This window comes from Scophthalmus maximus, chromosome 19 (genome assembly GCF_022379125.1).
Source record: "Scophthalmus maximus strain ysfricsl-2021 chromosome 19, ASM2237912v1, whole genome shotgun sequence".
NCBI classification, from domain to species: Eukaryota; Metazoa; Chordata; class Actinopteri; order Pleuronectiformes; family Scophthalmidae; genus Scophthalmus; species Scophthalmus maximus.
This window is the reverse complement of record NC_061533.1, coordinates 12,426,825-12,439,867: the sequence shown is the minus strand read 5'-3', so window position 1 is coordinate 12,439,867 and position 13,043 is coordinate 12,426,825. Positions and strand designations below refer to the sequence as shown.

At 42.3% G+C, this 13,043-nt stretch overlaps 1 protein-coding gene across 6 annotated transcripts in view; it reads right to left on the bottom strand.

Annotated features, from left to right (window-relative positions):
* LOC118314033 (membrane-associated phosphatidylinositol transfer protein 2) overlaps nucleotides 1-11,266 on the bottom strand; it is a 38,508-nt gene extending 27,242 nt beyond the window's left edge. For 3 of the 6 annotated variants that reach the window (XM_035640117.2, XM_035640120.2, XM_035640118.2), the window contains exon 1: nucleotides 10,534-11,265. The gene's annotated coding sequence lies outside the window, so the exon portion shown is untranslated. Of the gene's footprint in view, nucleotides 1-10,533 lie in introns of all 6 variants that reach the window. The other 3 variants (XM_035640115.2, XM_035640119.2, XM_035640121.2) reach the window with 2 other exon arrangements.
* Nucleotides 11,267-13,043: the final 1,777 nt, after the last annotated feature.

Below are 13,043 nucleotides of genomic sequence, written 5' to 3'. Positions count from 1 at the left end.
TGTGCACGGCAAAGGATCTGTAATGCGCGAGCTACCAGTAGCCTCGAGAGAGTACTGGCATCACACTTGACCCAGAAAAAGGCCCTCTCACACAGAGTTTAAAAATAGCCCGGTCACAATAATCCTAGCATACGCAAGCAGAGTGCTTGACGTTGTTTGATCAGAGAATATGCTCATTCCCTTCTAAAAATACAGTCTCTGCTCCCCTCTAGGCCGTGACGCAATAGCAGCACACGCCAATGCACAGCGCTCATCACAAGGCAGCCTCCAATGTTCCAGCTCTTGCTTCGACAAATACGAACCTGACGATGGCTACAGGATACCTCAAGTAGGACGCTGTTATTCGTGTTTATATCCGTTTCAAAGCTGAATCAAATACAAACATCACCTCAAAGCTTCTTCAGAGGAGCAGGTCAGTCATCAGCTGATCTACTGAAACTTTCCAGATAACGTGATGCTTATTACCAAAGAAGCCATGAGTATGTGTATGTCTGCAGGAGCCAACATAAACAATCGAGCGCTCAAAGATGTGCACATCTTCTCACCTTTAAACAGGGATAAGTGTCTCGACTTGAACAGATGAAACCTGCTTACTCCACAGAGCCAACGACCGGATTATCTGTCACAGAACGGAGCTTCTTGCTGCCACCCTAACATTTAATCTACCTTTCACTCAGAGATCCATTTTCCTTTCCACCTCAGGCATTACTTAGTCTGTCTGAAGGAGTGACATATAGGACTGAAATCTTTATGCAGAGCCAACAGGTTGACCACAGGACAGGGAGCAACAGCTGGGTCTTGCTGTGGACACAAAGTAGAATTTTTTTTGTTGGGGGTGGCTAACATGTTTTTTTTCCCCAAAGGCCACAATGGTGGTGCTTCTTTAAATTTAGCCCTGTTTTAAAGAGCAACACTTAAAAAGGCGGAGCGACAGAGGAGGTGGTGAATCTTAAAGGAGGGGAGGGCTGACATGGGCAGGAGTTCCCTCATGACTGACCTGAGGCAGACCCCTTAAAACACAAGTGGAAAATGTTAACCCCTGGACTGCCTAAATTACTGTAGATCCGTTTCACACAGAGCTGCCTCGACGTCGCAGGGACAACTGCAGCCATGGCAACCGCTGCAAACACAGCCTCAGCCTGCGACAAGAACCCCCGATCGAGCTGATGGGTTTATCCGCCAAGCCAGTTAAAATGTCAAAAGGCTTAAGACAATGCAGGCCGTGCTGGTCTCTGTGCATTACGTGGTGGGAGTTTACCGTTCACTTGTAATGACATAGAGGCCTTAAAAGGCCATTGTACAAAGATTAGACACCTCTGTCCCAGGTATCTAATAAGGGCAAAAATATGAGGAATAATTCATGAGGGGTATAACTGTGATACATATCAACTATTTGGCAGAGATTACTTCATACAAAATGGATTTGAAACCCCCCCACCCTTAAGGGCTTGATGAATTGGGATATGGACTCTTCCCTCCAGACTGACTTTTACTCTCATCTATAAATCTATCTGTATGAAAGGTGTTGAATGGTAACTTGGGAGCTACAACTTTTATCTTTACTACATTTGTGCAGGGTATTAATCAACCACTTTATCCATGAAGATTTTTTTTATTCTTATTTCCAACCTTTTGAAATACTCCATGGGACAGCAACTAGAATATGTCTATACAGTATACAGGTGCAGTGTTGGTGGAGACAAAGACAATGTTTGGCTTTGTTTGACTTCAATAAAGCATCAAAGGAGTAAGCAAACACATTGTGCATATCTTTTCTCCATATTTAAAAAGTGGTCAGGATTGTTTGCATGCTACACAACTAAGTGCACGACTCAAAGACAGGTGCAGCAAGAGCAGGGGAAACATTCTGAGGGACCCATTATTTAGTCTGCATCAATTTAAACTCAGGAATGAGCCAACGAAACAGAACAATGTAGATGAAACATGATGTGATATGCAAACACCAGAGCTCTTACTACCAAAAATAAGTACGACACAAAGGGACACCGCAACAGCACGAGAAAGCACTGGCGCTTAGCAGTGCCATATGCTGGCAGAGCGAGTTCATCATGAAAAATGCAAGAGATAAGAGATGTAAATCATGTAATGTAGCGGTGCCTCATGTTTTGCCACGTAGATATACAGCAAGGTCCATGCATGATGTGCCCTGGAACAAGGCTGCATCATTCAGGCCCATGCTCCTCCACATGCTAAGGAGGCTGGGACGCACAACCTGATCCTGTTCTTTACTCATCGTCGAAGTACAAGGGGAAAGCTAAAAATATTTCACTCCCTGTGAGCATCTCCTCCACTGCTCCTCCTTCTCCTCGTCCTCTCCCTCCCACAGCAGCCCTGCAAGTAAGACCTGCTTCTAAAAATGATCCTCGTTTACGTGGGGAGGCAACGTACCAGAGCCAAAGACACAGCAGAGAAGTGGTGCCGTGAAGGAAGCAGAACTTTGCAGAGGATTACCGCAGAAAAAAAAACGAAAATTTCCAATTTTTTGTCTTTGTCTGCAAAGAGATTAGGCAAGATTTTTTTCACTTCTCTGGTAAAAGATAAATGTCACAACAACTGATCATTCACAGCTTGGAAATGTTGCAAAACATGATTTGAAAAAAAAGTCTGAAATATAGTTGTTACAATGATATGAGCTAACAAATTTAGTTAGATTTTTGTACTTTAGTTAGAATACACAGATCTGTGTATGGTTGGACAGTGAGTTGTACAAAATCTTCAGGAGTGAGTTCAAAATTTACTCTGAACTCGAAGCATTGGTGAATATCACGACATCTGAAGCTCTGAACCAGTGGAAAATAAGTCAAGTTTAAATTGGGTAACCCAAATAGTATGTAATTAAAATTTGACCGAAATAAATCGGGTGCCCAGTGACTGCTGAGAACTTTAAGCTGCTTTATTAAGTGGAGCCATTGTTTTCTTGTGCCTCGGTGGCGCTCATCATCACATCGTGTTCCAAAACGAGCCTGTTACATACCAACTCTATCTCTAATAGCCATTAAATGGCCTTATATGCAAATTACACTTGGATTAATCAGCTACGTGCCGTGGTTAAATGAGGATCTCCACTCGACCGGCATTCTCTCAGAGCGCCCAGACTGCCTAAATCAAACAGTCTTATGTAACTTGGACAGTTACAGAGAAGGAAAGTATCTCGACCCTCGCATTTCGTCCACCATATTAGTTAATTCACAGACCACAGAGCAGGGAATCCTTTTTGAACACTTAGACAATCTCTCTGAAACATCTCCATCAGCTCCTCTGTGAGTGTTTGGTAGCAACAGGATGCTGATACAAATCAAGGCCTTCGTGCTAACGTCGAGCCTGTTGCCGAGTAGTTGCTCACCACTGACAGCACAAAGGCTTGGAGGACGAACAACTGATGGATTTCCAGGATCACTGCCACTAGAAATCTCTCACAATAGTGCAAAGTGGCTCTGTGAAGTACAACAGTGATCTGCCCCAGACGTCCATGAGACACTTCCTACATTATCTCCCGTGTATCAGGATACATGATTTGACTGACAACCAGTTTGTAATAAGTCAGAAGGAGTTTAGAGAAGCCATTTGATGAGAAAGGTTTAAAAAAAAAAGATTGAATGTAAAGTTTGTATAGTCGGTCTAACCTGTGTAATGGGAATGATACTTTTCCAACATCTGGAAACTGAAGGAGCTTGGATAAATGTTTTATAAGCTCTGACAAAGGGATGGTGTACTTAAAAAAAAAAAAAAAACTCTCAATCTAATAATGTAACTTTTCTTTAAAATAACTATGTCTAAGAGGAGAAATGAAACAGATTAATTTCAAGAAAACTGTCGGTGAGAAAATGTTTTGCCGGAGGCCAAAATGTATTCCCTTTCGTTCACCTTTATCCTCTCCATCATTGCTTGAAAGGGGGGTTACCATGGAGACACAGTGGGCCCTTTCCTTATTGGTTGCCAAGATGAAGTCAGAGTGACAAGGAAAGTAGAGACCAGTCGCTGCTGGGGCTGGTCCTTCTTTCTCCCATTTCTCCTGTCTCCACTTTCACTTTTGTCGGCCTCTGCTCTTCCCCACCACCACCGCCCGTTTGCACCGAACACTGGGTTCTGTCTTCAGGCTACAGCAGCAATCCCTACTGATTCTATCATATCGTCAACGTAAATATATGCTACTGTGATACATTTAGATGACAGTCCTCCATATCACACAAGGACTAAAATTAAGTGGTGGGAGCAACATAGATCAGCTAAGCCACAATAGCCTTAATACAGCTATGTGGCCTCAGAGATCTAAAGTGCTGGTTTAAAAGCACTTCATACCTACTGCTAATACTGTACTTTGGTTTAAAATAATGTCAAGGATCTCTATAAACTGCATGACTTTGAGGACTAAAGAAAGTTTGCTTTATACAGTTTAAGATTCAATTTTGTAGATTACTAATAGCTCCAAGAATGATAAGAAAATAATATCAATATTCAGTTTGTTGACACCTTGGGAAGAAATGTGTCTTTGTGCTCCAGTTTCTCATTCTCTAGAAACTGAGAGAAAAAGCAGATCTGATGAGAAGTGGGAGTAAAAAAACCAAATAAAATACTCAAGCATCAGCTGAAAAGATAAAACAGGGACAATGAGGAACTGGGGGGAAAGCAAGTTTAAATGATGTTTAATCTGTGAACTCTACTTTTATTTCATTTTAAATGTTTTGTCAAATCAGCTTTCATGCAGAGGGTTTTCAGTTCAGGAACGAACAGAAAAATCGTCACAGGTATGGTAATATCAGATTACACTCTCATTTAACTGACTGCAAAAGTCCCCAACCAATAAATTCATGAAAGGAAACACGACTCTGACCTTAACAAAACAATCTCCACCTGTCTCAGCTATTTTTTTTATTCTGTGTTCTTCTGTCAACGGTTCAAGGACACCACGCATCCAAATCAACTGTCAACGATGAGAAAGCTGCTCATAAAAAGCCAAGGCTGTCTATTTGCACTTTGGCGAAATACCTCAAACCCTCGTGCAGCACGGATAATGCAGGCTTCCCAAAAGTGTTCTACCCACTGACCAAAGACAGAAGCTGTCTCTCACACTAACCATAAAAGGCCATTTCAAAGATGATCATGGTCCTATGACTTTGGACAACATTTAAATGGGTTCTGAGGTCAGATTTCCAGCTCTGTGGGGAGAGGAAAAAAATCAAGCTTTATTGTATTGGGATTTTCTTATCAGCGCCAGAGCCTAGTATATAAACCAGAAATTCTCCATCAGTCTATATTCTGACATCTCTCACACAGACACAACGCTCTGAACGGAGACATGGTGCTTTGTCTGTCAAATGGCAGCAATGAATGGGCATAACACAGGGAGACTCCTCAATAAAAGCCTGAACACCAGGAAGAAAAAAGAGAAAGAGGTGAGGGGGCGGCGAGGAGGGGGAGTTAGGGTCTGAAGGAGTCTATTTTTAGCCCTGGAGAAATCAGGTGTCTGCGGCCAGTAGAAAAGAAAGGGGAGCATGGGTAAAGAGACATGGAGCAGCGCTGTCACTTTCACTTTACATGATCCACATGAGTCAGAGAGCGCTGCAAGGGTTGGGGGTGGGGTTTAACCAAACAAACAAATATAAGATGACATGACATGGTCTATCCGACTCTCCCAACAGAAGAGGAATGAATTCAATGTGAACACTGTGGGGATAAACTGTAAAATGGTATAAATAAAATGGGATTTATTGATATTGATGGTCAGGCACAGCCTCACCATTAGTGTGGACATGTTGATATGGTGTCAGGGGCGTTCAGAGGTCCACTAACCAGAACTTTGCTCAGTGATGGGGTGGAGCAGACAGCATTTCTATTTCCCAGTAGACTATGCTCCGTGCAGATTAGAGTAGTTAACACATCATCTACTGATATTCAGGACATTCTGTTGCATCTTATCCATAAAGTTTCCTGGTAGAGAAGGTGTTTGTGTCAGTGCCTCGATATTACCTCGAGCACAAGCCTGATGGATATTATCATGAAACAACAACAACAACAACAGGATGTTCATTCAGGTGCTTGGCTGGTAACCAGGTGAATGATGGAGGCAGGTCTGAAATACTGTCACGGTGCCCGATAATCCGCTCAAGTGGATTAAAAGAAAAATAACCAGCAAGCTGACAATGTGTCCCTATTCTGCAGTTTTTATATTAAAAAATATTGCAGTCAATAATAAAGCAGCAGATAACCATTGATGTGGGGACCTGTGTCCTAACAACTCAATTAATGTCACACTCTGGTAAACATCTGTTCAGCAGGTTCCCTGTTAACATCTTTTTTCACTGTTTCACAAAAGACTCCTCGAACCTGCTGTTGTGTAAAATAAGTGAGTGTGGGTGTAGTTATGTGCAGTGAATAAACTAATAGGAAGCGAGAGTGGAAAATTCCAGCTTGAATTCCAGTCACGTATATCATCCCTTTATTTCCGCATTAATTCCCATCTGACATATTATGTTGATTGTTAAGAAAAATCCATGAACCTGACCAAACAAGCTCTGAGCAACCTGGGTTGTTTATCAAGTTTACCTCGTGCTACTTCCTGTTCCACCACTGCAAACCAAACAAGTGAACAAGCCTGTCTGACACACAAATAAAGACCAGGGGATATTTGATAAAGCTACTTTGTTTATGATTAAACATTTTAATAAGATCTGAACGGAAAACCGAATACTTCACTTTTTAAAAGGCCCTCCAGTGCTGTCAGTCCCCATAAAGATCTGTCACTATTGACTGTCAATGACACCAACGTGACATGAGTCTTTGTAACCGGAGGTGATCAGATGTGGGCAAAATTATTCAGACAACACAGTCCAAGATAAAATGAAGGACTTGTTTAATACCTTCAGTATATTTCTGCAAGCTCATTTAACAAATTGCATTCCCACATTACACACCTTGTGTGAGAAATGAACCTCAGACAGATTAAAGGGTAGAAGCCTGTTCATTTTACAGACTGATTAGAAGAAAATGCATAAAGGAAGTTAGGAATCTTTTTTTAAACAGCTGTACAGCTCCTCCGTCCGTGTCACTACCTACTGCATTTTATTAATTTGTCTTTAAGATTATACTGCCAAGTTGTCTTGGGTGGGATTGGTAGTGATTGTGTGTATATGGTGGGTGGGATACAAGACGCAGGATGCAACAGACTGTACCACAATATCACACAAAGTTCAATAGATTATTAAAAAATCAATGTATGCGGAGCAACATTATGAAGAAAACGTCCAATGACCACATAAACAGGCAAGTGCATTTATGATTCTATTTTACAGAGCAACATTGACTCTGTTACAACTGAGGCTTCAACCTTATTTACAACCTCTAGGTAACGCTTCACAAAAAGGATACGGCTCATTTTAACTGTGTTTGTGCAAGATGTTTTTCTGCACTTCCTGTGCCGGTGATGTCATCTGATAATCAACTCAAATGGTGAACACATGGAACCAAAAGATGTGGTGAGCAGCGCACGACGTTCAAACTTCAACTGACAGGAAGTGAGTTGTTTCTTCTCTCCCGAACTTAAATAGTATTACTCAATGGCTGTATGCTCATTTGTCATTGATATTCTTCAGTGACACGATTATTGAATTACGCTGTAAGAGAAATATAAGCAAACCGAACACAGGAGTCTTGTCACATGTAAGAATAAAAAATGTAAAAAATAAGATTCCATGCGGCGTTACTCGAACAAGGCTGGGACACTAGCTCTCATGCTACGGGCTCCTCTGTCAGAAATTTTCCACTCCTAAGTCACTCGGTCATAAAGCATATATTTACATATTCTCACTCTGTTGTCCTTCTGACCATCAGGATGTTGTAAGGCAGTCATGTAACTGTATAAGATTAGAGGAGTGATTACAGAAAGAAACCTATGTGAGATGAATGAGAAGGGTGGTCACAACTGTACGGACAACTGACCAATTCATTATCCCCTCCACTGTGTCTGGTGTATTTGATTCAACAGAGGCAACGGAGATCAGGTTTCAGCCCCTCAACTACTGTCTCCTTCTAAGTTTCCTCTGATTACTGTAGATATATTAAAAGATCACCAAAAAATGTCACTGAATTATGTGCCCTTGGTGAAGAAATAATTTGCCATAGAAAAATAGATGTAGTTTTCCTAAGTTAAAACATGTAAAAGTCTTTGTATCCTCCAAAAAAAGAACGAAACATAAAACAACAAACTGATCTTGACTGTGTCAAACTCCAATAGGACAGCAAGTAAAAATATATGCAATCCTAAAGCTACAATTCAGATTTTCCAGGAATGACTTATAAAATATTTATACTGAATGAATATTTGAACTCTGGTAAAATTACTTGGTCAGTAAAAAAAAAAAGTCTTTGTGTAATGAGATTCTAGTGGGAAGCTTTCTGAGGGAGGGACATGGTTTATTCTAACTTATAATATAGGCAACATTTTGCTGAGAGTGCATTTACATAAAAAAAAGACAAAATCACATTAAAAACACGCTTTTTAAACTACATTATTTAACCAAAGAAATCTGTGCTAAGCCTTTGAGAGGAGCAGAATTATAAAATGAGGCAAAGTGCTGCCAATAAGATGGAAGAGTGATTAGACATGTAGTCAACAGCATGGCACCAGTCCCAGTGTCTGCACTCACAGACTTGAAAGTATATGCTGTGTATATTTATATATATATGGATTAGGACTGATGTGAAACCATTGAGTGCTTGTGAGGTCCCATTGAACACTTTTCAATATGCACCTTTCTGAATGTCTACAATACTGCAGAACTTGCTGGTGGGATTAAAGCCACAATTCATAGTGGTAAAGAAGGATGAAAATGCGAAAACTTTAAACATGGACAGTGTTCATCATAGCAAAAAGCCAATTTAGATCTTTACTTTGTGAATTCATAGTCATTGTTGCCAAATTAACAAGAGGATTAAGTTACCAATGAACACAACATTTGATCAAATATTACTGGCCACAGAGATGACATGTGATTAGTCAGAACTTGAAGTGGTTCAGCGAACATCTTGAGGAGCTGCCATTTTTACAGCAGAGAAGGCGCTACAGTATGTTAAAGGCCATAACAGGTGTGACTGGCAAAGAGGGCAGAGCGCCCTTCTGTGAGAAACATTTGAGTTATGGGTCATCAGTGACAATGATGTAATCGATGGCCTTCACCTAAAGCAATCAGCCACTAATCACCAGAGCGACACTTTAGGGACTGAAGAAAAGGCGAAGGGTGTTGCTGATGGAGCTCCTCGTGACACAAATGAATGAAAACATATCCTGATATTCACAGAGAGCTTTTGTGTGGTCATCGCTGCTTTCAGCAACAAAGGCAGTTATTTGTATCGCTGGTCAAAAAGGAGGAATGTACTATGTAATTGGTCTGTCTAGAAGTAAAAACCAAAAGTGACTCAGAAGAGAACGATCTGTGTTCAGAAAAAAGAGCTCTAATTTCAGCAAACTGTTTTTCCAGTGAACTTCAGCGTGTCTGTTCTCATGCCATTCCAAAAAATAACCAAAGCCAAGATCAGAACTGCGGATGCGAACTAGATTAAACGATCCAGACATCCATTGGTGGCTCGGAGGCAGCGGGACGCAAGTTCTAACATGTCACGTGTCACAATATTTTTTCAGGTCCAGAAGCAACACAATAAACTATCCTAGGAAGGAGTTCTCTGCATTTTTCCTCTGTCAACGCGCTCCCAAGTGCAGGCTGGATCTTGTTCTTTTCAGGCTGGCACAGATACATCTCAAAAACTATTGTCAGATTCAAAGACATACTGCCATGTAGGAAATAAAGCGCGGGGGGGGGGGGGGGGGGGGGGGACGACGACGACAAGGGACACCACAGATCTGAGTCAACACGGCCTCGGTGACTCACCCAGGCCCCGCTGAGTCAAGTGGAATGACCTGATGCTAAGACCAATGAAGTCCTATTGGAGCAGACACTGGCCTCTGAGGGCCACAGCAACAAGCTTTGCTGGTGGCCTGCAGGTTTTTAGTGAACTCGAAAACGAGATGGCTGCAGCCCATAATTGGGCTCGCCTCCAGTTCCCAGTGGTTCCTCCTGACTGAGGTCAAACACCTGAAATGTGCAGGAGGGTGTTAAATAAATGGCCACACCTGGATTACACTGAAACACGTCTCTGGGGAGGGAGGGGGGAAACGACATGCACCACTCACAGACATGCAACAACAACACGAGGCATGAAAATATTTAAAAAAAAACATGCACCTGTGATTCCAGCAATTCCTACTTTGGAATCAACCGGCGTCGCCTGTGAGAGGATGTGTCGTCGACAGGCCCCGAGCACAATCGAACACAGACCAAAGTTAGTCTCAAACTAATGGGACGGCGTCGTCCCTGAACTATGAGACGTGGCGACGCGTCTTCGGATAAGTGTCGGACGATACGAGCAGTTGAACTGGAGTAAACCCGCCGTCGGTTAGTTACCTAGCAACACGGCGGCACGGTAATGACAAATTGATGGCTCGCAACGCTCATCACATACCTGGAGCTGGCGCACGCAGACAAAGCTCCGCCGGCTTGGACACACTCCGGCACTCGGCGAATCCCAGTTCATCGGCCTCTCTCTCTCTCTTCTCTGTCTCTCTCTCTCTCTTCTGTCTCTCTTCTCTGTCTCTCTCTCTCTCTTCTCTCTCTCTTCTCTCTCTCTCTCCGTCCGTCTGCGCGTTCACCGGCGACAAGGTGTTCTCCTTCAGCTCCAAGCAGCCGCCGACTCGACGAGGTCTGGAAATGATGACGAGATGAGCGCATCGAAACTCCGCCGCCGGTTCCCTTCACTCGACCGCTTGTTTGGCCCCTCGACGGAGGAAGGGCTGCGGGTGCGACACGTTGAGAAACACCATCAGTCCCCTGGACAGCTTATTCTTTTCCTTTCAGTTTTTTCAAATCACATGATTTCAGCCGCCGTTTCTGAACGTGTTTACAAAATCGGGCGACATCGTTGTCGACAGGGGGGGGAAAGGCCAAAGTAGCTATGGTAACGGTTAAAATGTCCTTGAATGTCCAAGCTGCTCGCGCAGGAGTTGGCGGCCGAGCTCGTCCTGTGGCGACGGGGGCAGTGAGCCGGCGGGGAGCTCAGCCGAGCAGCTGTCGCCTCCGACCGGAGAACCGGGAAGAGCGAGGAGCAGACGGACGCGGAGCTCTCGCCATCGCAAGTTGTCACTCCTCTTGTCTGAACGGCTGCGAGATTCCACAGTCTCTCCTGGCACGACGCGAAGTGCCGCCAAGCTCACGTGAGCGCAACGAGGTTTCCGGTACTCTTTTCAAAATAAAGGTCTGAGCTGCTGCCGCGTGTCTCAAAGCGAGAGCACACCGCGCCGCACAGTACCTCTCATTCGAGAACACAATACGATTAAGGGACAATGTGGAAAAACATGTTGTGTAAAAATACCACACAGCAGCACAAACAATATTTAGTATTTCATTATGAAAGATTCATTACATAACTTCCGGGGTTTTTTTTCTTTTCTTTTGGTCCGTTGACGAAACTCAAACAGGCGCAGACACTGTAGCAGTTTCGATAGTATGACGCCTCCTGCTGGCAGCGGATTATATAGGTGAACACTGGTATGTTCATGTCTTACATCTAGGCCATCGTCATACATATTTAGCTATGTTAAATAGAGAACACATCACGCCTTTCACGCGTTTCTGCAGAAAGTAACCACTGCAAATCCGGTTTCATCCGTGCAGGCGTGTTATTATCTGGCTTCCAGCAACAGACAAACATACGTACACTCAGTTTATCTTTGTTCATATTTTTAAAAGTATCCAGACACGCCTGCTTTCTTATTCATTTCATCATGTAACTTCAATAGTGATGGACTAAGGGCGGTGATCCCGTAAAACATTGCCAGTTTGCTTATCTATACACAAGCTTACAGTAGGCCACATAGTCCCATATTATGATTCAAGAACTTGTTTGTCATCGTGCAAGCACAACAAAATTATGGAAAGTGTCATCCTCAAATCAAATTGTGCCTGTTCTAATCATTGCAAAGAAAAATATTCAGAATATAGAAATAAGCAACTATATGATAAGAATAAATAAATAAGGATAAGAAGTATAGAATAAAGTTCTTCAATTAAAGAGAAGTGAACTCAAGTCAAGGTAACGACGGTGCAAAGAGCATGATAGATAGGTAGCATGATAAGTAATATGAATATTGTACAGTGTATTTAAGTGGTATGATAAATATGATGGATGCGTGTTTTAAGGTGACATCATTGAAGTATGTTGGTGATTATATAGTTTAAATCTCCATTCCAAAAAATACACTTGAGAAAATTCCATGTTTGTTTGGTGTCACAAAACCCTATGAAATGAACAAATTTGTAAAACTGATTCCTGAAGACAGCAGGTTGCACATTGATAGAAAGGTGTGGTGATTCTTTTGCAAGAGCCACAAGAGAATTATATGGTTACGGTTGTTTCGAGTGATTAGAAATGCACCTCCCCCACATCCGCAAAGTCACTGAGATGTCCTAACAGGTCATCAGACAGATTGTCTTTTCCCTGTGACCTACATAGTTTCCTGATTTACTAATTCTAGTCCATGTCAAGGGAGAGAACAGGAAGCATTATGTAACAGCCCATTATGTATATCCATGTGGAAAAAAATGTTTTAAACTAGTTTGCAATAAATGTATTTATACCTTTAAATGGGCATCAATAGTTTCCTGATATTAATCTCACCTTCTCAGGAATCCTGCAGAAACTACAACAGAAAGAAATTATTTCACAGGTGTTTGGCACGGCCTGCAGTGGTGGATGAAATTTTATTAAATTCAACATGAATGTGTTTTGAAGTGTAAAAGGGGTGTGGTGTGTAATGTGTGAAGCGAATGACAAATAAATACATGAAATAGTAAACCTGCTGCACTGTCAGGTGAAGTGGTGATTATTAATCCATTATTTGATTCTATCGTGCTCTTGCTTATACTCTAGTTAATGAGTAAAGGAGGACTCATATTATTGCAGTGACCAAATTGTCT